The sequence below is a fragment of the Plectrocnemia conspersa genome, unplaced genomic scaffold, assembly GCF_051122295.1.
Source record: "Plectrocnemia conspersa isolate PC_06_02 unplaced genomic scaffold, ASM5112229v1 ptg000009l, whole genome shotgun sequence".
Lineage (NCBI taxonomy): Eukaryota > Metazoa > Arthropoda > Insecta > Trichoptera > Polycentropodidae > Plectrocnemia > Plectrocnemia conspersa.
In genome coordinates, this window is record NW_028277173.1 from 28,766,674 (window position 1) to 28,792,120 (window position 25,447).

At 26.8% G+C, this 25,447-nt stretch overlaps 1 protein-coding gene across 4 annotated transcripts in view; it reads right to left on the reverse strand.

Annotated features, from left to right (window-relative positions):
• mol (dual oxidase maturation factor 1 mol) overlaps positions 1–25,447 on the reverse strand; it is a 130,054-nt gene that overhangs the window by 62,174 nt on the left and 42,433 nt on the right. The window lies entirely within an intron of this gene.

Sequence of the window (25,447 nt, forward strand, 5' to 3'; positions counted from 1 at the left end):
GAAAATGAATACTGTATCGCTAATTTGGTAATAGACTATTACAATAAATATCTGGAAAGGAGCAATGTTTATGAGAGTTACAAGTTATAACTCGTTTAGAAATCGTTACATAGCATTTGTGACAGTCTGTTTTATGAGATATTTCACGCCGTCATTCTAATTATGAGTGTCATGTCTTGATTGCGTGAAAACAGCTCTCTTATGTTATAGTGTCAATCAATATTGTTTTTGGTCTGAAAAAGGATCAGTGCAATATGTATCGTGCGTTTGTAAATGTAAGATAAATATCTTAAAGATTGAGAAAGATAAAGCTACAAACAGCGTAGTTTAAATTTATAATTTACACGCAATATTGATATTTGCTATTTTAATATTTTTGTTAAATATTTATACTAGTTATTAAGTAAGAGACTATGTTTGGCATGACGGAAAATAAAAAGGAAGTGGATATAAAATTACTTTGTGCGTATAGCAATATCTGATTAGTACTCAAAATTTGAAAATTTGGGGGACAAATTCCATGGGCCCATTCTCCTTGAAGGGCCCGACTCTGGAAAAATTCATAGCAAGAATATATTCATAAAAAAGTATATACTGATGGATTTCAGGTATAAGTTCCTTTAGTCTTTTTTTATACATTATATTGCCTTCAAAAGCACCCACTTTCTAGGAAGTACTTCGAATATAAACATTATTATTCAAAGGGACAGATTGTATTTTTTTGGCCACGGTTACATTTATGTTAAAACTTGTTTGCAAATTATTATTGCCTTTATTGAATTTTGAAGCTTTAAAAAATATTTGACATAGGAGGAAATATGCAACGAATGTAAAGCAGTAGCAATAAATTTAGGTATTCGGTCTGAAATTAACAAACATAACGATGATCTTGGAGAGCTGTTAACATTACACTTAAAATCAATATATGATGCAAAAATCTAAATTACAAATATTTTACCTATACAGTTGCTAAATAAAATAAAACAACTTAATCTTGAAATCGTTATTAGTTTAAGATTATTTTGTACAATACCAGTAGGGTAGGAGAGGGCATTTACACATCCCTTGAATTTAGCCAGAAAAGTACATGTCATTTAATTAAATACTATGTATCTTATTGAAATAAAAATATTAAAAAAAGTTAAAATGATGTCCCTGATTCTAAACTAAAAATTCTCTGGTTATCCCTAAAAGAAAATCTAAGAAAACAGTCTGAAATCTATCCCGAAAATATTTTTTAAAATATTTTATTTTAATAAAAGCATATTGAAATATGTTTTCACGAGTAATTGCTAGTAAAATTATATGGATTTAACTTTTCTATATATTGTAATATATATATATATATATATATATATATATATATATATATATATATATATATATATATATATATATATATATATATATATATATATATATATATATATATATATATATATATATATATATATATATATATATATATATATATATATATATATATTTACATACTTGTCATTATTTATTTACATCGAATGTAAATATAAATATTACATCGAATAAGTTATATTTTCACTAGTTAAGTTCAAATACATTTTCACCAGTAGATATATATTTATTTTCACCAGTAGTTAGGCGCTAATATGCTGCTCTAAAATGTCTATGAAACTCAATTTGACAGTTGCGAAACGTCCATTTGCTGTTCAAACCCAAACCTAACCTAATGAAAGTTCTAAAACTAATTATAGTTTTAGAACTTAAGCCGAGTCCAAAATATAAATTAAGTAAACCCATCTTTGAGGGTAAAATATGTGGAAGAATAAATACAGATCAGACATCGCATTTCACATATTGCCCCATAGTTTATCTGCATTTCGATATTACACTATGTTTTAAAAATATGATAGCTCTCCTTACCGATATTACTATGAACTTCTGATATAAGAGGGCTGATTAAAGTACAATCAAACCGAATTTTAGTCAATAGGAAAGCGCAAAAAACAATTATCACTTCTCAGAAGGCAAAAATTCACGTCAAAAGCAATAAAATCGTGTCGGCGCCGTCGCAGTGGGAACGCTCGGTAACGAGCGTTCCCACTGCGACGGCGCCGACACGATTTTATTGCTTTTGACGTGAATTTTTGCCTTCTGAGAAGTGATAATTGTTTTTTGCGCTTTCCTATTGGACAAAGTTCGGTTTATATGTACTTTATTCAATTCTTACTCGTAATATTGTTATAATTTTATTTAATACAAACGCTTGATAATCGTGCGTTTTTAATAGCATGATTTTATTGCGTTTGATATGGACCATAAATTCACTATATGGCAACACTGAGCAGCAAAGAAGACACGACTAATCATCAGGTTCATCATATATTATATTTCGCATAAAATATGATTTCAGAAAATATGTAGCAACGATGGCTAATTTTACTATTCAGTAAACAAAAAGAAAGTTCAATAAGTCAATGATCAATGTGCGAAACTTTTTGGTAATCAAAATAATCTGTGGAAAAAATATTGTACGAAAATGATTTACATGTAAAGAAACTATTATCTGACATAAATAATCTATTTAAAGTATAAAAAAGTAGAGTAGTCAAAATTTCAGATTTAAAAGTGTTGCTAAAAAAATTATTCACTTTAAACATAAATCTAATATGTAAGATATATTTAATCAAAAAATATATGTACATATAAATTATATAAAATCCATTAAGTGATGTCATTATAAATCGATCTTAAATCTGAAATTGCACTACATTGTGAAATTTGATAGATTATCAGTTATTTTTTTCCAATCCATTGACAAAGGCGAAGCTAACGATTGAAAAAATATTACCATGACACATTTTAAGGTACCATTAAGGGCTAGAAAATTGCCAGTCCATTGAAGAGAGGTCGAGCATTTATCAAACGTTCACAAAGGTACTAAAACAAAAAATGTTCGACGTTTAAGCAACAACAAAAAATAGTTATATTAATACGTGTCATCAGTAAATGTACTCACATACATACATACATACAAGAACATGTCACTTGTTGAATATGCCATAAGTTGTAATATGAATTCCAGATACTATAAATATGCAGAAAATTCTTGTTTGCATGTCCTCGGTTCGAATAAGTCTAATTTTATCTGAATAAAATCTAATTATATGTATAATGTTTAATTGATGACTACTGGTTTAACCTTATTTTGTAAAACGCGAGTTAAAGAATTAAATTGCTATTTTATGTCATCTTTGTATTAAAATAAATAATAAAGTTATTAAATTTTGTATAATATACTCATTTAAATAGATTAATAAGGTGTTGAAATAAAGTAATTGAATACATATTATATACATTTAAGTTATGGTAAACAAAACACATAAAAAATAACAAGCTTTAGTAGAAAATGGTTTTATATTATAATATATAAAAATAGCTAACTATTTTTGTTAGTATTTTATTATATTTTTGGAATAATATTTAAAGAATATAACTCGATTGGTTTTACAGTATACTTATGTTATGGTATATTTTTATTTAAAATTGACCAAAAATTTATTTTGTATAATTATATTAAATAAGAAAATCATATCAATTACTATAAAACTTATTTATTTATTTATTAAATCAAGACCACTGTGTACTAAAATGTTACCCCAGTGAATCACAATAGTCAAAAAAGCAATAGTATAATAAAAAATATAATAATAATATACAGTGAAATATATATATTGTATTTATTATCAAAAATAAATTTTAGTATACTTTTTAAAGCCACTAATGACTTTTTATTTAAGATTTATACAAATTGATTATTGGTTATTAAAAAAAATGTTATTTTAAATGTGCCATCAATAATTATTGTAAAAAAGTACGATATTGCTAAATAGAAAAACATGGAAAAGATGAAAAAATGAAAAGACTACAATAGAAAAATCAAGATTTAAATTACTGTTATGTAAACATATAGAAACCAGAATAACATGAAAAATAGTTTACTTTCAATTGTATCACAAATGATTTTTTAATATAATTTAGTTAAAATAATTTAACTGCATTATATGAAATGTAAAATAGTTTAAGAGGTATTTTTATAAATAAATTAATTGTTTTAATTCATTAGAAAATATTGCCACACAAAAAAATATATTAAAAAATGTATTTTTACTAAAAAAATATATAAATATATAAAAAAGGACCTCTATTAAACACCAAAGATTTTTAAATATAAATCACTATAGTATGAAAAATATTTTTTGTGAAAAAAATGGTTTAATGTTGCGTATTTATTTATCAGCAATAATTAATACATTATGTATAAAATTTTATTTTTTGGTTTTTTCATGTAAATAAACTAAGCCAATTACTTTTTTCATACAACATTATGATATAATATTTTAGAGAAATAGGAAAAATATTATATATTATTTTTTAAACAAAAATTAAGCAGTGACTCTTATATAATAAATAAAAAATAAGTATTTTCATATCCTAGAAAAATATATATTTTTTACAGGATTATTTTATTACTAAAATTGCATAACCAATGACTTATTATATGAAAAAGATTATTATTCTAAAAAAATTAATACTGACACTAAATTTTTTGATATAAAAATATAATAAAATTATAGGAATTAACTGTGAGAAATAATATTTTTTTATGATTTATTGAATTTAGGGAAAAATATATTGAAGAGTTTATTAATTTTTAAGGAAAATCAATATTAAATGCCAAATTTTAATTATGTATATTATCAATATTTATTATAAAATGAGTACAAAATATTTTTCTTTACTAGAAAAATATCAAAAAATGGTCTACTTTTAATTGTGACACGAATGATTTTTAAATGTTATTGAATTAAAATTACAAAATTATATACTTAAAATATTTAAAATAGTATAATTTTTATATTTTTCTAAATCAGGAATGATTGTAGTATTATATATCATGCATATAAAATTATAATATTTCAAGGACTACTTTTAAATGCGCCACCAATGATTTTTTAATGTAAGTTGCCTAAAGATATACACTATTATATTTTAAAAGCAATCGAAACACGATTTTGTATCAATAATTCATTAGGAACTTAAAATATAAAATTATCAATTATATAAATATGTAAAATAAAAAAATTAAGTATATTACTATTATAAAAAATAATATAAAACATATAGATAGTTTTTAATAAAAATAAATATTTAAGGTTTTTTTTCTAATTATCAATTTATGTAAAAAAATAAAAGCGATATATGCCACTAGTTATTTTTAATGTTAATTATTCTATTTAAAAATGTATTATTAAATTATTATAAAAATCCCTGGATATATGTATAATATATTATATATAAAATTATGTTTTTTCGCTAGAAAAATATGGACTAATTAAAGGATTTGAATGATTTTTTAATAAAAATTGCTTAAAATTATACATTATTTCACTTAAAAAAAATAAGGAATAAATTAATAATTTAATTATAACTATAAATATTTCATATTTAAAAAATATGTTTAATATTATATAAAAAAATATCATCGAAATATAATAATATAATATCGTAGAAAAATATTTAAAATTACTTATAAACATATTTTTATTTCACTAAAAATTTAGAGTAAAAACTTTTTATTTTATTAAATTAGTTATTTTATTTTATTAAATTACATAAATACATTATAATTTTTCATTGGAAAAAATAAAATATGCTATAAATAATATTTTCAACGAATTCTTATTGGAAATTATTTTTTCCAAAAACATTATTTATTATGAAAACATAATCTTCAGGCTAGTTTTAGATACTCCATTAATGATTTTTAAGTGAATATAATAAAATATTTATTATTTTAGAATAACTATGCATATGTGAATATTTTTTTATTGTAAAAATATTACAATAAAAACTAGAAAAATATAATACAATTACCCCGCACTTACAGATTTTTTATATTTTACTAGAATAAAATAATAGTAAATAATATCATTATAAGTTTGATAATAATGCGGGAAAAAGTAAAAAAATTGGTTAAAAATTCTTTACGCAAGTATTATTTGTATATTTTATGCACAAAAAATCTGTGAAAAATGGAAATTTTGGATAAATGTTTTGTTCCACGAGATCTAAAAAATCCGCTCTTAGCTTTTATCAATAAATAAAGTATTATACATTTATACCTATTTCTTGTGTACATATTTAAAAAATGACATTATGCTTCACAAATTAATTTATATAGTTATTATATATTCGATTTCATATAATATAAAGAAAAAAACACCGGCGCCAAAGTAAGCGTGATTTGTTTCTTAAACTTTATAAATATCAGTTTGGGTTTTTGAAGGACCACAAAAATACCCGATCTTCATGAATTATAAACAAATATAATAGATCGTGATCTAAGCTTAATCATCGATTCATTGTAGTAACATCTGGGTCACCAATTTACATGAGATTCGATTAAATCGCAGAAGATAATTATAATATACTATGTCTAACCGAAGGACACGTCTATTCAAGATTAACAGTCGTTTAACCTATAAAATTCCACAACCCAAATCTTCGATTAATCGCCGCTGAACCGACCGACAATGGATTGGTTGTCTGCATAATAATAATTGTGATGTCGTGCAGCATCCCAATGCAATTATATAATCGTGTGCGTGAGATGTCGCGTGCGAACCTTGACGAAGGCGCTTGTAACGCATTCCGAAACGTCAACATCGTGCTTTACGACGTTTGAATAATAAATCAATTGATTCTTGATACCTTTTTGGTGTACTGTATTTTTTTTCCATATTATATTTCTACTATAAAAAAGTTGGCTCAAGATGAAAATATGTATTGGAATATATTATGATCCTATAAAGCTTTAAAGCACTCATTAAATCAAATTCAACTTAGTTTCGATGCATATGTAAAGCATTGCTTCGTAACTCTTTCTCAACTTTGAAACCCTTTTCTAGGTAAAAATAAAAATAGTGCTATTGTAAGTATCACAGAGATGGTAGTGTAATATTTTATATTCTAATCTCAAAAAGTTTTTGTAGTAACAGCATATATAAACAAAGTTCTCTCTATACATATTTTAAATTGCATAGTCCATATTTGTTATTGAATAAAAATATATATCACAACCAAGACGCCATCTATCTTGTCAAGGATTAGCAACGGTCCAATTCTGTTCGACCATTGTCCACCCAGCGACAGCTCACGACTTGTCCAAAATAATAGCCAACCTTTCCTGCTTTTCTATGCAAGAAGTAGAAGCTGAAAGAAAATGTATCCCGCATCTCTCTGACCATCAGTCATCATATACATATGTATGTCGAAACGTCAAAGAGATTATCTTCGCTTAACCAACATTCAGTTTCCAAACAGCATGTTCATAAAAGGTCGCAATTAAGACGAAATTTAATAATAAAGAAAGAAAGAGCCTTATTAATACGCCCACACTTGTCAGAAAATGATTGCGTCGACATTGGTGACCCCGGAGGTCCCTTAAATATTTATGAAAGACTTTCTCTCGAAAAGGTGAAAGCACAACAGCCATTGTTGCTGTATTTCTTTTCTTAATACGACAACAATGGACGGCGACGACAGTAGGAGAGAAAAAAAATCGGCAATTTGCAAGTTAAATCGGATTGTTAAAAAAAGTGTTTGTGGCATTTTGAGAAAATTCAGCCAAGGTCGACAGGAAAGGTTATTAAGGATTTATAATTTAAGGTCAGGATCCGGTTTGACTGTGGGCGTTGTGTTTTTATTTTTTATTTTTATAAGTTTCTAAAAGAGTCAGTCATGCAATAAATTAAATATTGAGCTTATTATATTTATGATAATAATATAATTTAACTGGGATGGTATAGTAGAAAATAAATTACTTTTGCTGTAAAGAGTTAAAATATGCAAATATAATCTGATTTGATACTATTTAAATGTATAATAAAACTATTTATTTAATAATTTAGTATTATATATACATATATATTAATTATATATTTTAGTTTAAAAAACATTTTTAATTAAATATGCCAAACTATAATACGAAGTTCTAGTTTATTTTGTAAAATAGATTTAGTGAAAGTGTTTACTTACGAATTTATCGTAATTACGATTAAAATTTCAAAGCTTTACTTTTAATCAATTTAAAATATACTATGGATTTTAATCAAGTAGATAAAAATGATTTTGTAGTAATAGCGAACTTAATTTAATTTATAGATCGACATTATTCTGTATTTAAAAATTAAGAAACATAAAAACACATAGAAATTGCAAATAGTGTAATTTTAAAACAATAAATATTTTATAATTTACGGTAAAAAATATTTATGTGTATTTAATAATCAGAAAAAATAGAACAAATGTATTTTTTTTTAATTACATCTGTTCCGTGAACAAAAATAAGAACCAAAAATATTGAGATTGTTACATCTTTAACACGCTATCTAATTTTACAAAATAAAACAATATTATTCTTACGCCTTTTAATTGATCAAGCAAATTTTAAATGGTGTGAATTAATTGTACTTTAAATTAAATAGTTTGCACTATAAATTTCATACATCTTTACTTCTCAATGTTACTTAAATTTTCGTTCAAAGACTTTACTGTAATATTTATATTTTTGATTACAGAATGTATATCAGAATGTTATAAGAGTAATTGTAATTATGTATATAATATAAATAATACGATTTTAGACATTAATGCTTAATAAATATATTTTTTACTAGAATCTATTTTAAATTACAAATTAATCTAGTTAATAATTATTTTTTTCTCCATAACTTGCCTCTAATTTTTAATGCCTTATTTAAAAACTCATCATAATTGTTTCTCAATAAAAAAAGTGCATCCTATTCACAAAATCTCTTAATTGTAAGTATTTAACTCATATGAATATATTTTTACTAGAATCATTTTGAATTGCAAATTAATCTAGTTTTAAAGTAAAAAATATCTAAAAAAATGTTTGCTCTATTATTTGCATCTAATTTTGAATGCATTGTTTAATCTCCATAATTGTTTCTGAATGATAATGTCCTTTATATTTAAACTATTTTTTTATTTTAAAAATCATCTAATTTTAACATATTTTAAATTGAATGCAGTTAAGATACAACAAAAAGCGCGCGGTCATGATCGGCGTTCACATATTCCAACCGTCTTATAAATGCCTAAGCGACGCATTTTATTTCGGCGCCTTCGGAAGCCCACATAGTAAATATAACATTTTACTGGCATATATCTTTTAATTGCATATATGTAATTCAGAATAGTAATGAATTTGTAGCGGTCACATGTACACGAAACGATATCAAAATTTTGATTTACAAAATATGTGATTTTCCGAACATAATTTTAGAGAAACTGTTTATTTTCAATAAATTTATACATTACTAAGGCGTATTTATATAATTTACTCATATAGCTTAAATTTATAACTTCTACCTAAACTATGAGATTATATAATTTAGCGTCGAGCAATAAGTTACTTTCACAATTCTATTAAAGATATCAACTGAAGCTATATTTACTGTATATCAATGCAGAAAAGCACCTCGCAATAGTTTTAGCCGCGAAGTTGCGATGGAATAAACACGTAAAAACTAAACGTATGGAACTAAATTACCGCTTTAAAAAAATAGTGCATATCAATAAATAAGCTATTGCAATCTTATTTTGGAATACCACAGAGATCTAATCTGGATTCTTTACTTTTTCTAATTTGTATCAACAATAAACAGTTTTTTACAGTTTAGGCGGAAACGTTTTAAACGGAAATATTCCGTTAATGACTTAAGAGTGATTTTATAGGCGTTGAAGATGCTCGAATTTGTTATGCAAAGCGCGTGTCACTTTATTCATTTATTGGTGATTTGAATTCTGTACGATACGCTAATTCGTAGCGTCCTCGAATATGGCTAGATTGTCTGGAATACCTTTTGGGCGCCAGTCCACCACACGCTGGAGGCCCGCCATCTATAGTGTCGGAAAGCAGCCGGACTCCTCTCGGGGTAAATCCCAAACCCTTGAGGAGAAGGGACTTCTAGGACTAGTCGTCTGGGGTAGGGCGCGAGGCCCTATCTAGGACGAAAAAGCATAGAAACGTAACGCAAACAAGCTAAACGGCCCCTACGGGGGTTCCGGGGGCTAAAGGCTGCGACTGAGGTAGCATAAACACCCCTTGTAGATCCTAAAAGGGTGATGCTACTACTAGGATAAAAACGCAATACATACAATGCAAGAGCCCGTTTCCTTAATGCTCGTGAGAAATACTAATATATTTCCAATAACATATGATACTTAGTACTACGGAGGGTAGGGAACCGCTCACTTAGCTTCCGCTGGGTGCCCACCCGAAGGGTTGGACTCGTAGGGACTTATTATTATGCAGTTATACCTGTCTGGAATACCAAATAAGCGAAGTACTCATTGTCGTTAAAAAAAATGAACGATTATTGTCAGATATATCTACGAAAAATAGTACGAATCTTATTCGTATATATCATATTGCCTTTTTATAGAAGCGTTGGAACGCAATTTATTGAATTTAATAAAGTACTTTTTGAAGTTTCTAAGAGATCGTTTCGACAATCCGTCAATGTTTGGCGATTTTTAGCTGTGAGATTTGCAAGAGTCGCGATCGCGCCCCTCATTCTTAATGTCGTGGCTAAGACGCAAGTGCTCGAAATCGCTCTTTCGAAGCTATGTTGAGGAGTTTATTTTTTTTAAATAATTATATTTATGTTAAAGAGTGTGTTAATATGTATGTATGAATGTATATGAGCGTATGAAATGTATATATGTAGATGAAATGCTAAATAAAACTTGTTGTATATTAGCTATCTTGACGCATTGGGAAAACCTTTTATGTCATGATAGTTAGATTTGTAATAAAAAACAAATAAAAATATATTCGTCTAACATAATTGAACTTCAAAATACCGAATGAATTTAAATTATTTTCTAAATAGTGGCGTTGCGTTGAATAGACACATACGATCAGCCGGCCCTTAATCTATAACACTCTTATAGAGTTACCCCATAATATTCTCAACGCCTCAAATAACACACATCGCGTGCCTACATTGTTTAAAAATAAATATAATTCTCCCTAACCTAGTTTCCCTTTTTGACACCTTTTAACGTTTCCCAACATACAATTAGCGTCATGTCCACGACGCGCACAATGCAATAACATAATAACGATCATTATCGCAACGCGTAACGCCATTATCACACTCGCAACGATTTAGAGCCCGGCCCGCTATTTGAATAAAAGTGAAAACGCTCGCTAATTGCGGCGCCTCGGCTCTCACTTTTAGCGAGCGTTTAATTGGGCGAATAGTAATCGATCACGATCGGCACATCACTACCGCCGCAGCCCCCCACCACTTACGACGGCGTCGATTGACGTCACGGTGGCGCGGTATATAAAAATGGCGAAATTCGCAATTATTGCGATTGTATTAGGTATCTACAGTAATGATAATTTGCAGTGGTCGTTGTTTGTGATAAAAGATTGAATGCGGCGAAGGTCTTTCTTGGCAATTCATTATTGAAATTGCACAAAACGGTCGGAGCGTTTGTTCTAGATTAATGAATTGAATGATTTATCTGATTGACTGAAATTTTCAATGATAAGCATTTGAATTTTGCTACTAATTATTATTTAATTAAATAAAAAATGATCATAGATTATTGGTTGGTGTATGTCGATAATGAACCAATCAATAAACAAAATGGTATGGTGTCTTATTATATGTGATTCTGAAGTTTGGAATTAAATTTTTGTAATGCAATCATCGACTTTTATAAATATAATATGCTACGTCCTCCGAAATTGAAATTTACGTTTTTATCTATGTTGGCTTTTAATAAAAAACGACTTACAAAGACTATTTTTTACCTGAAACTTTTACAGGAATGAACGCGCAACATAGAAACGAAAACATTACAGCAGCTTTATGTTTTATTGGAGGATATTTGTGCAAGAATTAATATAAAAAAGAATAGAACATCATTTAATTTGATGTGGCATAAGAATTTGACTTACAAAAGATATAACTATTATATATAGCTTCCGAAAGGCACAGCTTTATTAATGTATATCAATTACATTAAAAAAGAAACATTAAATTTTATTTGTAAAACTTGCCATGGCGTCATCTAAGTAAACAGGAAGTATTATTAAACGTAAGTCAAGCGTTTTATATAATAACGTACTCCCAAACTTTAAGCTTAATTTAATAAATTAATTTCGAAGCTTGCGCAAAAGGGCTTATCGCCTTAAGAACCTTAGAGCAGTATTTTATCGAAACAAAGTGTTTACTACAGAAAAAATAAATTTCAGTATATACATAATCTATCAAACTTATTACAACATACGCATGCTGGGTGTGGAGTAGCGGCAGTGACATATATTTCATATTAAGTCACATATGCTAAAGAATATAGTTTTAACACTGTTATATAGGATTTTAATTTATCTACATTTATTTGTAAATTAATTTATCTTGTTAATGTGAAAAAACCGATTGAAACAAGCAGATAAAACATTTTTATGTATCAAATTCACTCTTCGTCTACGCGTGCACCTGCTAAATCACGTGTGATACCCAAAAGAGGTAGTTTCACTGAAAGAGTGTAATTATAAATAAATATTTTTTATTATTATTTATATACATAATATTTTTTATTAGCTTTATTAGCTAAGTAGTTATTTTGAAAGCTTGAATTAAATTATTCATCATGATATTTATCAGCGAAATCCGAAGAATATATATAATTTTTTTTATTTTAAACATTAAAACTTCATGATCAACATTTAATTTCCTATATATTTAAAAATTTATGTTTTAAACACTATGTTCCCCCGTTGTAGTCCAAAAGTTTTCTGTTCTACAATGCACAATTAATAATGATACATAGACCAGTTCAAAAGGCTTAGACCTCTTTAGCTGTATTTTAAAGTTATCCATATTGAGGAGTTTGTTGCCTCGATGTTGACGTGCAATTAGACCCTCGATTCAGGCTTAGCAGTAAAACGTTTTATAGCACTGGTAAACGGCACCATGTAAACACAATATTGGGACACCAGATTAAAACCGAAGTCTGTAAATCAGTGACATATATTTATAAAGTATTTTTACATCTTACATTCAACTGAGATTAGAGAATCTATAAAAATTGCTCTGTAGGATCCATTGGAAATTTATTTAAACCAAAATCAAATTTGGATTTTCCGATTAAAATTATAAAAACACACAGTACCAGGAATTTATGAGTAATAGTTTTTGACTATGTCAGTGAGCAATCTTGCTGGTTTTCTTAAAGTATATTTAAATTAAATAAACTAGCCATTGGATCATAATTCTCACACAAAAACGAAAATAAAATCTGTCTACCAATTAGGCACAAAATTATTTTACTATAAAATTCGGGTCCAAAAACTTTTGATATACAGAAAAAACAAAATTGCAAAAACCATTAACCACTGCTTAAAAACCAAAAATCGTAAAAAAATAATACTATTACGCAATTATAATAATTTAAATTTATTGTATAGAATCACTTAATCTGGGGCTCAAATGCTGCGAGAATAACTTCTACGATTGACAGACTGTATGCTACACATTTATTATTAGATCAGGACTTATATAAAAATACACTACTGATAACCAGTCGATGAAATAATAATTTTCTCGTCGACCGACCTCGAGAGTCAGCCTATCAAGTTCCTATTAGATAAACCACAATCTGCTTACTTTGACAGAAAAAAAATTAATAACGGTAATTTAATATCGTTTTTTATTATCTATAATGATTTATGTATATAATAATAATAAAAATAATATATTTTATTTAAAATATTTGTTTATTTAAAATAAACTGTAAATAAATATATAAAGTCACTATTAAAAAAGTGTTTATTAAATTAATAATGTAAGTAAATAATTTTATTCTAAAATAAACATATGTATAAAATATATTTTGTAACACTACAAATTAGATCTGAATAAATTGATACTAAATACTATTTTAATTATTTTTAAAGATACAATAATGATTAATTATCTCATTAGATTTTTTATTTCCAACTTAATGCATGAATATTGATGTAACGCTCATATTACTACATATAAAAATATAATAGCTAAAAATAATTTTAAAAAACCACCGCAAGATGGCACTTATTCATTTATTTACTTAACAACCCTATGTACCTATAAAAAACTAACTTACAAATTTTAACGTCTCCATATCTAGGTGTGATAGAAAATAAAAAATATTTTTTAATAAACTGATTAGTGTATATGTATTATTTTTTTTTATCATTTTCTACATATGTATAACATTAAAAAAACCTCTAATCTATTACTAGTATTCATAGATATCTAAGCTATCTAACAATTTTAATGGATATTTGAGTAGCTCATTAATTCATTAATACACCTTAAAAATTATATTTTGCAAAAGTCTAATAAATAAAATAAGAGATTTAAAAATAATAAGTAAAAAAATAATTATTTTATTGATAATTTTTGTATCCGGCTTCGTGTGTTTTGTTTATAGTTATAAGATATAGCTGAGTACTTGACCATGAGAGAAGCATTCATTTCTAGAGTTGTATAAAATTTTAAAAATTATGGTATAGATATAAGCAAATACGAATATTTTATGACTGTTTTTTAAGCATCTAGGTCAGCTGGTGTGTGTGTATTTACGATAATTTTATACCGAGAAGGCAACTGGCACATTATATAACCACCAAACAACAAAAATTATTGAGAAATTACAAACATTCAAGGAATTCTCAGCCTCGCACACAAACATTTTTGTAACACGACATTTTTTTTATTACTAAATCAACGAACGAACGGAAAAAAAACACTGAACAACAACAAGAAATTGAATCAAACCGGCAATCGATGCCCGCGAGCCTATTTGGAAGATAAATCTTTCGACACGGACAATCCGTCTTGATACTTGGAAGAGATCAAACTGGAAATTATGGGGAGAGGAAAAAAAAGTGGAAGAAAAAATACGCCGAGGGGGTCCCCAAAAGTGGGCCAATAACTGAGCTATTATATCCACATTAATTATTGTACGGTATGATTTTGATTGTTTTTTTTTTGTAATTGAGTGTATAAGTGAGGTAAATAATGTAGGTACATTGTTGCAGATTTTTGATTGCTGGATTAAATTCGAGCAGATGATGGAAGAACAACATGTGCATCAGAAAGTTATGTGGTTATGTTATGACTTCATCTGAGAAAGAAAGTTACCTTGCTCTTCCATTTCCTCTTCATCACACGGACGCCTGGGTCAGGGGCGTCCAATAAAAAACATCATATATGTCTAAACACGAATACACCAAGCAAAGAACATGTTATCTGGAAAAAACGTCACAGTTTTTAGCAAAATAGCACTAGAAGACAAAACTAACTAACTCGATTAAGACGATTCCAAGAAACCCAAGAAAAGCAGCTGCTTCACGTTTAGACCGCCAGATAAGGATCACCGGAGTCCTAAAAGTTCAATCTGATTTTATTAAGATCTTCATATATTTGAATTGGTTATAATACCATGCAACTTATTGTCATTTTATGGTTTTGTCTTTTACAGCCGGATTTTAGATATTCTAATACACCCAAAAGTTTATGTGTAATAATAACAATAAAACTGATGATTTAAAGCGTTAAAAATATATTTTATAATAGTTGATTCTAAAATGTTTAATATTAATGGCCAACTAAGTGCATGAGTATAGTCACCATCAAGGACAGGTGAGTGACAGTAATTTCGGAGATCACACGTTGCGTTATAATTTATGAGATTTTTAGTGAAGGCTCAACAAGCCAAGGGCGAAAGCCCAGGCGTCAGGCCTAAAAACGTAGTTAAAGTGCGTGGATTTTCTCGGCAGAAACTTAATATTTTTGGCTCCTGAGAAGAGGTTTCAAAAATTTCAAACCAGAAAAGAATGACTCACAACAATTTTTCAGTTTATAAATGGTTCTGAGAAATGGTGCTATCTCATTTGAAATAGCAATGGTCGCCACAGAATAATATGTTTTATTTTAACTTAAGTAATGTATTTTGAAATCGAATTTTTACTATGCTACTCTTTGAGTTTTACTGTAACGCAAACAGATAAAAATAAATATAGTTGTTTCATAGTATTGAATTATTGATTAGTCTAATGGCGTGTTTAAAAATACTGTTTTATATAATAAAAAATAAAATTAATGAAGTTAGAGTTTAATAAATGCCTTATATTAACCCTTTGAAATATCAATCGCCGTACATGTACGGCGATTGATATTTCACTGTGTTGAGGTACCCCAGGTAGTATATATCTACATATGTAACTGAAGAAATAATAAATAAAAAACATTATACATATATAATAGTACATAAATAAACATAACAAAAAATATGTTATATTAATTTTATTAAAAAATATTTAAAACCTCTAAATTAACATAAAAAAATTCCACAAAAGCCGAAAAATATGTAAAATCAATTAATAAACTTAAATATTCGAAAAATGTTAAAATAAATTATTAAACCACACTAATACAAAAAAATAGTAAAATCAATCAAAGCAGTTAAACTTTGATAAACATTGTTTTTTTTTCTATAAATGAATAAATAATAAAAAATAAATACCAGCAAAAATAATTATGAAAAAATACGTAAAATGAACTTACTACTCAAAGGGTTAAATATATGGAGAATTTAATTAAAGCATACTATAAACTATAAAATTGCTAAATATATAAATAATAAAAAACAATTTAAGCTTAGCGATAAATCGTAACAAAATCTTACTTTAAAATTAAGTTAATTCTACTATTTATATGCAAAGTTTCTAATTAATTTATAATACTATCAATTTTTTTATTTGTTTTTAAAGCTTTTATAAACCATTTTAAAATCTCACCCAATAATTTGTTTTAAATTATTAGGGAAATTGTTACTAATAAAATAGTTAACTGTTTATAATTAAGTATAGAAACATTTTGATCCCCTTATTGTTTTAAAGTGAATATACCCTATTTGCGTTAACACAGTCAGTTCGAGAGCTATACATTTCATTGTTATTCATAATTGAGAAAGAGATGGCAAGTTTGGGTTTACGCCCCTACTATTAGCTCTAAAGCATACATTTTATCAGACACAAATATCATCACTTAATCTGTTTCTCATTCGTACATTATAATTATTCACTCGATTTATTTTAATTACTTTTCGCAACCATTAACAAATATAAGACAGACCTACAAAGCGTCTCATCGACTGACAAAGTTACACCTACTTTGCTCCGAATCTTTCTTTACAAGTTTATGCTGAATATCTAACAATGTAAGAATAGTGAGGGCTAGATAATATGTAATGGCTAGTGACTTACAAATGGTCCATTTATTGTAATGAGTCATGCTTAGAGCAAAAAACACGATTTTTTAAATAATTTTTATTTACTTTAATTGTAATATTTTTATTTTGAAATAAAGTTGTGTACCCCTGGATTCATAATCCCCACTCTGACAAGATTTACTTTCAGCTCGAGGCTGGACGACTTTCACTCTCAGACTGGCGCATTCTCGAACACACACTTGTCACGACGCACACATACACAAACATAAAAAAATACTTCATTTTTTGATATCCATATCTTTATCTTTATCGATTAAATTTATTAATAATGAACATTGCCTAAACATCTATTAAATATACACTACATTCATATCAACAATCTCTAATAATATCATCAATATTTCAAATGTAGATTAGCACATTAGGAAATTATGTAGCAATGAAATGTCTGAGCGCACATTTACCGATCCTTTTATGTTAACATGCATTCAATATTCATTAATAATTGCATCCAAGCTGTATTTACAAATACCTTAATACACATTTATGAAGTATGTGGATATAAATACAATGCACATTTACTGTAACCTATATAAGTATACATTTATGATACAATAGATAAAAGAACATAGCAGTGTCTTTTTCCTGATTCATGTGAATGAAAAATACTTCTGGTAGAACGCGTCGCACAATTTGCATTCGTTGCGTTGTCGACACTCGAGTTATTCAATCAGTGCTTGTAAAATATACATACATTGTATATAGTTACTTTTATTTATTGTGGCTCCTTAGTGGAAACTTATGGTCAATGTATAAACGGTGATAACTCTCGCTTTCAAGTTTAAACGTTAATTTAGATTTAAACGCACCGATTGGTAAACCCACGCAGTTTGATTTAATGTGTACAATTTTAATTGAAGTGAACGTTTGAGAAGCATATAAATATACGTAGTTAATTGGCATATAACTTATTTAATTAATAATAAAATTTATTATTCAAAAAATAATTTATATATATAAAAAAAAAATTTTGAGACAACTTCGCCCTTATATCTAAAAAAATATTAAAAATGCGATTGAGAACCAATATAGGGTTTAAAGTATCCCCTATCAAATTTAAGTATTATGGAAGTACAGTTTATTAAATTACTATTTTTTTGCATATTTTTGTGAACTAAAATAATTAATATAATTGAAACAATGATTAAAATAATATAAATTTTAGGGTTCAAATAATGTACCCCATTTAGGGATAGAAAGGTCAAGATGGACAAATATTTGATATATTTCCACTTAAATATGTTTTAAATTATTCAATTAATTTTTCTTTATGGATATCTATGAAATTTTTTTTTAATAATCCTACGAATTTTTCGAGTAAAAGTTTTGTTTTTCTCTCGGCTTTAAAGGTAATAGAAGTATTTTTTCCAGGTAATTTATTCTATACAACCATAGTAATAATCTATTATTTTTAATTACAAAAAAGTTCGAAAATTGCTGTTTTTAGATTAATGACAGTTACAGGAAATTATATGAATTATAGGTTTTTGTCATTTTATTAAATAAGGGTAGTTTTTTTATTAGCTTATATTATTAAAAAATAGTATTTTAATTAACATTAAACAAAGTAAAATTGTTGTAAAAATATATTTGCTTATAAGATATATATAAGAAAATTAATAGTAAGTAAATATTGACTTTATATGGATTTCTCAATAATAGTATAAAGAGAATAGGTAAAAAATATGATTGGTTTTTTTATGTCAAAATACAGATACATATTTACTTGGAAAGTATTTCAATAAATCTGATTGTATTCTTATAAAACTGTTCATTATATCTATAGTTTTGTGAATTTAAAAACGAGTGGATGTTTTAGATATATCAAAAAATAAATATGGTTATTATGGTTGCCTTTATGATGATAAAAAAATGCATGTGTAAGTAAAATAAAGTATTTTTATACACATCTAATATATTTTCCCATATATTTGCAATTTTGAGCAAATAGTGTTTTTATTTATTATTTTTTTAATAAAGAATATAGAAATAACTTTTATGCAACATTAAAAAATAAATTATAATTTATAAATTAAATATAAATTTATAAAATATAAATTAGAATTTTAGTATAAGATATCTAAAAAAAATATAAAAAAAATCAAAAAAAATACTTTAATATTTGTAATGTAATATGTTACTTTTTTCTCATAAAAATAGCTCTGCAATAAAACAATGTTTTCGCTGATTTATATTTAACAAGCTAATGTTATATTTTTAATAAAATAATATGCTTTTTTCAATATATATATAAAAAATATTTATTAAAATTACCAGTTTCTAATTTTTTGCTAATTTTATGATCGTTGTGTAAAATCAATAGTTAATTACATTAATATAGTTGAGTATAACGTACTTTGTTATACACAGGTATGTTGAGATACATTACCTTTCGCTCGCTCGCGTGTTAAGTGACGAACGTGAGTGAGAGATAAGGGCGTGCGTTACATGCGTTCCGCGCGCCCACTTCTTCTTACTCACTCTCATCATTTAATACGCAAGCGAGCGAAAGGGAATGTATCTCATCACACGCGCCTGAAGATAATATATATTTAATAATGATTATGAATTTGACCTAAATTATTTATTAGTTATTTAAAAAAAAATATGTGATCTTCGGTACCTCGCAGTAGTGAGAGTCTGACATATTTTTATTATATACATATATTGATCTAATATTATATTTACAACCTAACATTATTAAAATTTAATCTAATAATAAATAAATTAATATAGATTTTTTTCTATATTTAATAATAATATTTAGTTATACTCAATATGTTCATTAATTATTTTATTATTTTTACATTAGCTACGGTACCTCATACCAGTGAGAGTCCGACAGTTATTGTAATTTATGTATATTATATATTGATCTAATATTTTATATATATCTAACTAATAATATCAACATTCTATCAGATAATATATTTAATTTGGCTTAATTCGTTTATTAATTATTTTAATATTTTTATATGTAGATCGTAACAATGAGTTAAAATGCTTAGTAGTTTTGATTCACTTTTAAGTAACTAAAATAAATTCTCAATTGCTAAGCAATCAGTAATTCATTTAACACATTGAATACTGGGTATTATTCCTAAAAATGGAGCCGTGCGGCGGGGATTATTTGCGAAAATTAGGATACAAACTTATTTTTTTTAAAACATCGTAACTCTTTAATTAGTCAACGTTTTAACGTCAAATTTTAAAAACAGATTTATGATGATCGGTTTTTTGTATTCGCAATGATAAAATCAGTAAACGTCAAACTGTGGATCGCGTACCAATAAAATAAAATATAATTTTTAGTTTAGAATAACCAAATATATATATTTTTGAATAAAAACAATAAAGATAATAATAAAATGATGATAAAATACTGTTGTATATAATAAAAACCGAAAATATCTAATTTTGTGACCTATACAATCAATTCAAAATTTTTAACACTTGACGGTCAAGCTACGCAGCGATATTTGCACGACACCCAACTGTCCAATTTCGAACAAACGTAACGTTTGCCTATGGCTAAATGTAGTCTTTTATTGTTTATGTATTATTATTTTATATTTCTGTTATAATTTATGTATTATTATTTTATATAGTATATTTAATATAATTAAAAATTATCAGTGATTCTAAACATTTTATTGCTTTAATATTATATATTTACCACTTTTTGTATTTTTACCACACGGTACGCAATGTGTTAAAATAATGAAAAACGCGCACTTACTGTATACTTCGCATCCAATAAAGACTCGAACCACCAATGTGCTTGGATAGTTACACAAATTAAAGTCCTTATTTTTGCAAATAATCCCCGCCGCACGCTCCATTTTTAGGAATAATGCCCGGTATTCAATGTGTTGGTAATTGAAAACATGTTGAGAACAGTTTATTTAATTTGAACAGATCAGGATCATTTCAGGTCTAAATATTATAGAATATCACATTTGGGATTGGTGAATCTGCATTTAAATGCCCACGATACCTCTACATACATATATAGAAAATAATGATAAATAAAAAACATTATATTTTATATTATAAAAATATGAATTTGATTTACTGTAATTTATTTCTTAGAAAATAGTATCAATAAATGAAGGAGTACGAAATAAATTACAAAAATATATTGTAAACCTAACAAAATATAATAATGCAAAAAGTTGTAAAATAAATTAACGCAATTAAAAGTTGAGAATCACTGATTATTTTGTTATAATGCTTCGGGTTGATAATATGTACTTAGATATTAGGTCTAGCTCAACATTTCTTTTTTTTATGCGGTTACCTTTGAATATTTTGGGTTTTTTGTAATTTTGTAGATAAGAATTTCAAGAAACATATCTCTAAAAAATTAACATCTTTACCTGAATCAAACCGATAAGGTGGGGTTTTTCGTTAACATTTTTTTTTTAACAGCGTGCGCTTAGCCTAACGGAAACGTTACATTTGTTCGAAATTGGACGGTTGGGTGTCTTGCGAATATCGCCGCGTAAATCGACCGTTAAGTGTTAAAAATTAATTAAATATATTTATATATTATTGATATGTGATTCGCAATTTGGTATTGAGTGATTTCACTATTTCTAATAAATAATATGTGAGATAATTACATAGAAAAAAATTGTATATATATATGTAAACATACATCTTGAAACGAATTTATTTTACTTGAGTTTTGAGCCTCTGGAATTTAGAATTTCTATTTTTTTGAACTATTTTTAGTTAATATGATATTAGTAACATCTGTAGGTAAATCCCTAAATAAATACGTTACAGTAAATACGCAGTTTACGTGGGTTTTTTTCGTATGAAGTTAAAATGACGAAACGCACAAATTTGTGCACACCGACGCAACGGAAGGTTTCTGAAACGCACAAATTTGTGCACACCGTACGCAATGTATGTGTTAAATATTTTATACAAAAAATGTCATAGATGTACTAATCGATTATCAAAAAGTGAATTACTATTAATATTACTAACCATTTATTTAAAAAATATGTAGCTACTCTTTTTAATACTTTATATGCGTGAGACGAGAAACTTTATTTCTCAACTTTTATAAATTAAAAACGGGAGAAAAACACGAAATATTTTTTGTATTAGAATTTAAAGATTTTATTAATTGTTATAATTTTGTTCTATTTACTATTATTTTGGTTTGATTGATCACCCGATTTGATCACTTTTAAATTAATTTACGGCAGGTATGAAATAAATCTATTTGAAAATGAATTAACACAATTAAAATTCCATTTATGTTGACAAAAGTAAGGCTGATTCGAAATCAGACTATATATAAGATATAGAAAAACAATTTATATTTTGTTCTAAATTTTTTGGTAATTTTTATATATAATAATCAAACAAATCAATCAGTTTTGAAACTTATACTAAACAAAGGTATCTGTATATGCAGACATTGTGTTCAATTTCATGGGTTGTATTTATTTTATTGGCGGATAATTTAACAGCGGAATCGATTTAGAAACTTTTTTTCGTGGCAAAAAAACTTGTTTATGCAGGCACGTACTGTGCAATACATTTGTTTTCGCTCGCTCGCGTGATGAGAGTGACTGAGAGATAAGAGTGTGCTTTATATGTGTTCCGCACGCCCACTTCTTCCCATTCACTCTTGTCACTTAACATGCAAGCGAGCGAAAAGGAACATTTTTCAACGTACGCGCCTGACGCGCAAGGATAATGCATAAACGGTTTTATGAGAATTTAATTAATTATCTTCAAGTATTTAGATAAAAACAATTCATAATTCGTTAGAATTTTGTATCCCTAAAGTGAAATTTTGACATGACTTGCTAAAAACCTATAAAAGTAATTGTTTTATACAGACTTTCTAAGAGCAAAATTATGATCTACGTCAGTGATAAACACATTCATGATGAAGTAATACTATTTACAAATTAAATAGTCAATAACAAATACAAAGTTATTTGCGTATCTAGACACTCTTACACACATTTATACCATATCGAGAGCGCAGCCGCTTCTCTCTTTACGTCAACCATTAGAAACTACAGAATTCAGAGTTTAATCTGAATTTTAGAGACGATTGAATTATACTGAAGTACCGCTTGAAAAAGCAGCTTAATGTAAAAAGGTAAAAATATTGAATTATTATCGTCTCGCGTTTATTTTTTTTCCTTTAAATAACTGTTATATAACCCAATAGATTTTACTAACAAACACCGGGACGCTTCATTAAACAATACTCACAAACTTTTGTTATATATTTTTTAAAAATGGCGACGTTATTATAAAAATTAGAATAAAAAGAACACGATTCAGTCACGCACGACGATCTTCCGCCGCGGAAGAAGAAAGTTTTCGCTCTGAAAGGCATTGTGAGGTAATATTATCATTATGCTCATATATGTGTGTATTATGATGATGATAAAAAAATGAAAGCGTTCAAACATTACCATATTCCGCATAATAAATAAAATCTGATCGTGTCTGACCCCCAAAGAGGTAAGAAGAACTTGACCTAAATGCTCCGATTTTGAATCCGAGCTAGAAAAATGGCTGTTAGAACGAAACGGCGATTAACGTTCGTGACTTTATGTCGAGATTCTTTCTGTTTGTTTGTTTTTTTTTGTTATACAATCTTGTGATGGTCTGATGATGATGACACAATTTGTTTTTGCTAATAAATAAATATGATTCATTAGATTTTATCACATGTTTATGATCAGAATTTAAGGATGCTTTCTAAATAATACAGTTAAGCATTAGTAAGTAATAAAAAATACACACTTAATAATATTGTCATTACTTTCAAGTAATGATAAATTTATTGAAGCAATATGTAAAAGTGACATAGCTTAATAATACTAATTAATTACTATTTACAAATTTTCCAATATAAATATTAAAATAATTTATACACTTTAAGTCTCATTTTTTAAGGAGAGCATTATTATATAATGTTCCGTATTATACGGTCCTTCAGGACACACTAGTTTGTAGGGATAACAAAGAATTTATATTGTGTCAATAAGTTCATCAATAAATAAATACTGAGACTATAATTAAAAAATACAATTAATGCCATTTATAAGATTCATCAAGACCAGATAATGTACAATACTATGGTAGGAATCAATGATTTAAATTATTTTTATCAATATTGTATATAAAACACACACATATATACATATATAATCTAATCTTCTTTATTTTTCAATTCATTGAAATTGAATATGAATTTGCTATCAAAACTAATAAATATTATTAAATAGAATAACATACTTGGAATGCGATGATGTCACATAGAAAATAGTCTCTGTTTTTTTGTCAAAAAAAATAATTGTCACAAAAACTTTGTGGCTACTTCCAAATTGCGGCGTGCAACCGCAAAGTTACTCTCGAACATTTTTTTATTTCGAAATTAGACATTTGCCATATGGCGACACACAAAAGGTTAGTTTTATCTCTTGATTTTTGCAAACACCAAAAATAGTAGTGTCGTTCAGCAATGGCCCATTTATAACATATATATCTGATCGTCACGAACTTTTATAATTAAATACTAAAAACATGCTTTAAAAATAAAATTTCACTGTGCTATGTTTGATGAAAAGATTCTATTTCTAATATATTGTTAAATGGTAGAGGGCGATTTATCGATAATTTAATTTATATAATTTTTAAATGTTTATAACTACGATCAATTGCGTGGCTCCAGCGTAGCCAAATAAAATCAGTCATCACAATACTCTACCCCTAGCAATTAGGCATTTTAAAATGCATATTTTGTACTAGATACGCATGTAACGCACAATTTGTGTTTTACAGTCACACTTTACCCTCAGAAATTGCTATATTTAAAAAAATATGGTACTAAGAATTTGATTTTAATGAAATAAAGTAGTGAAAATGTTCAAGAAGACTTTTAGTAAGATTTAAATATTGAAACTAACGGTTTCTTATTATTAAAAATATTCTTAAGAGGACCGCGAAATGTTTAAGATGACAACAGAGATGG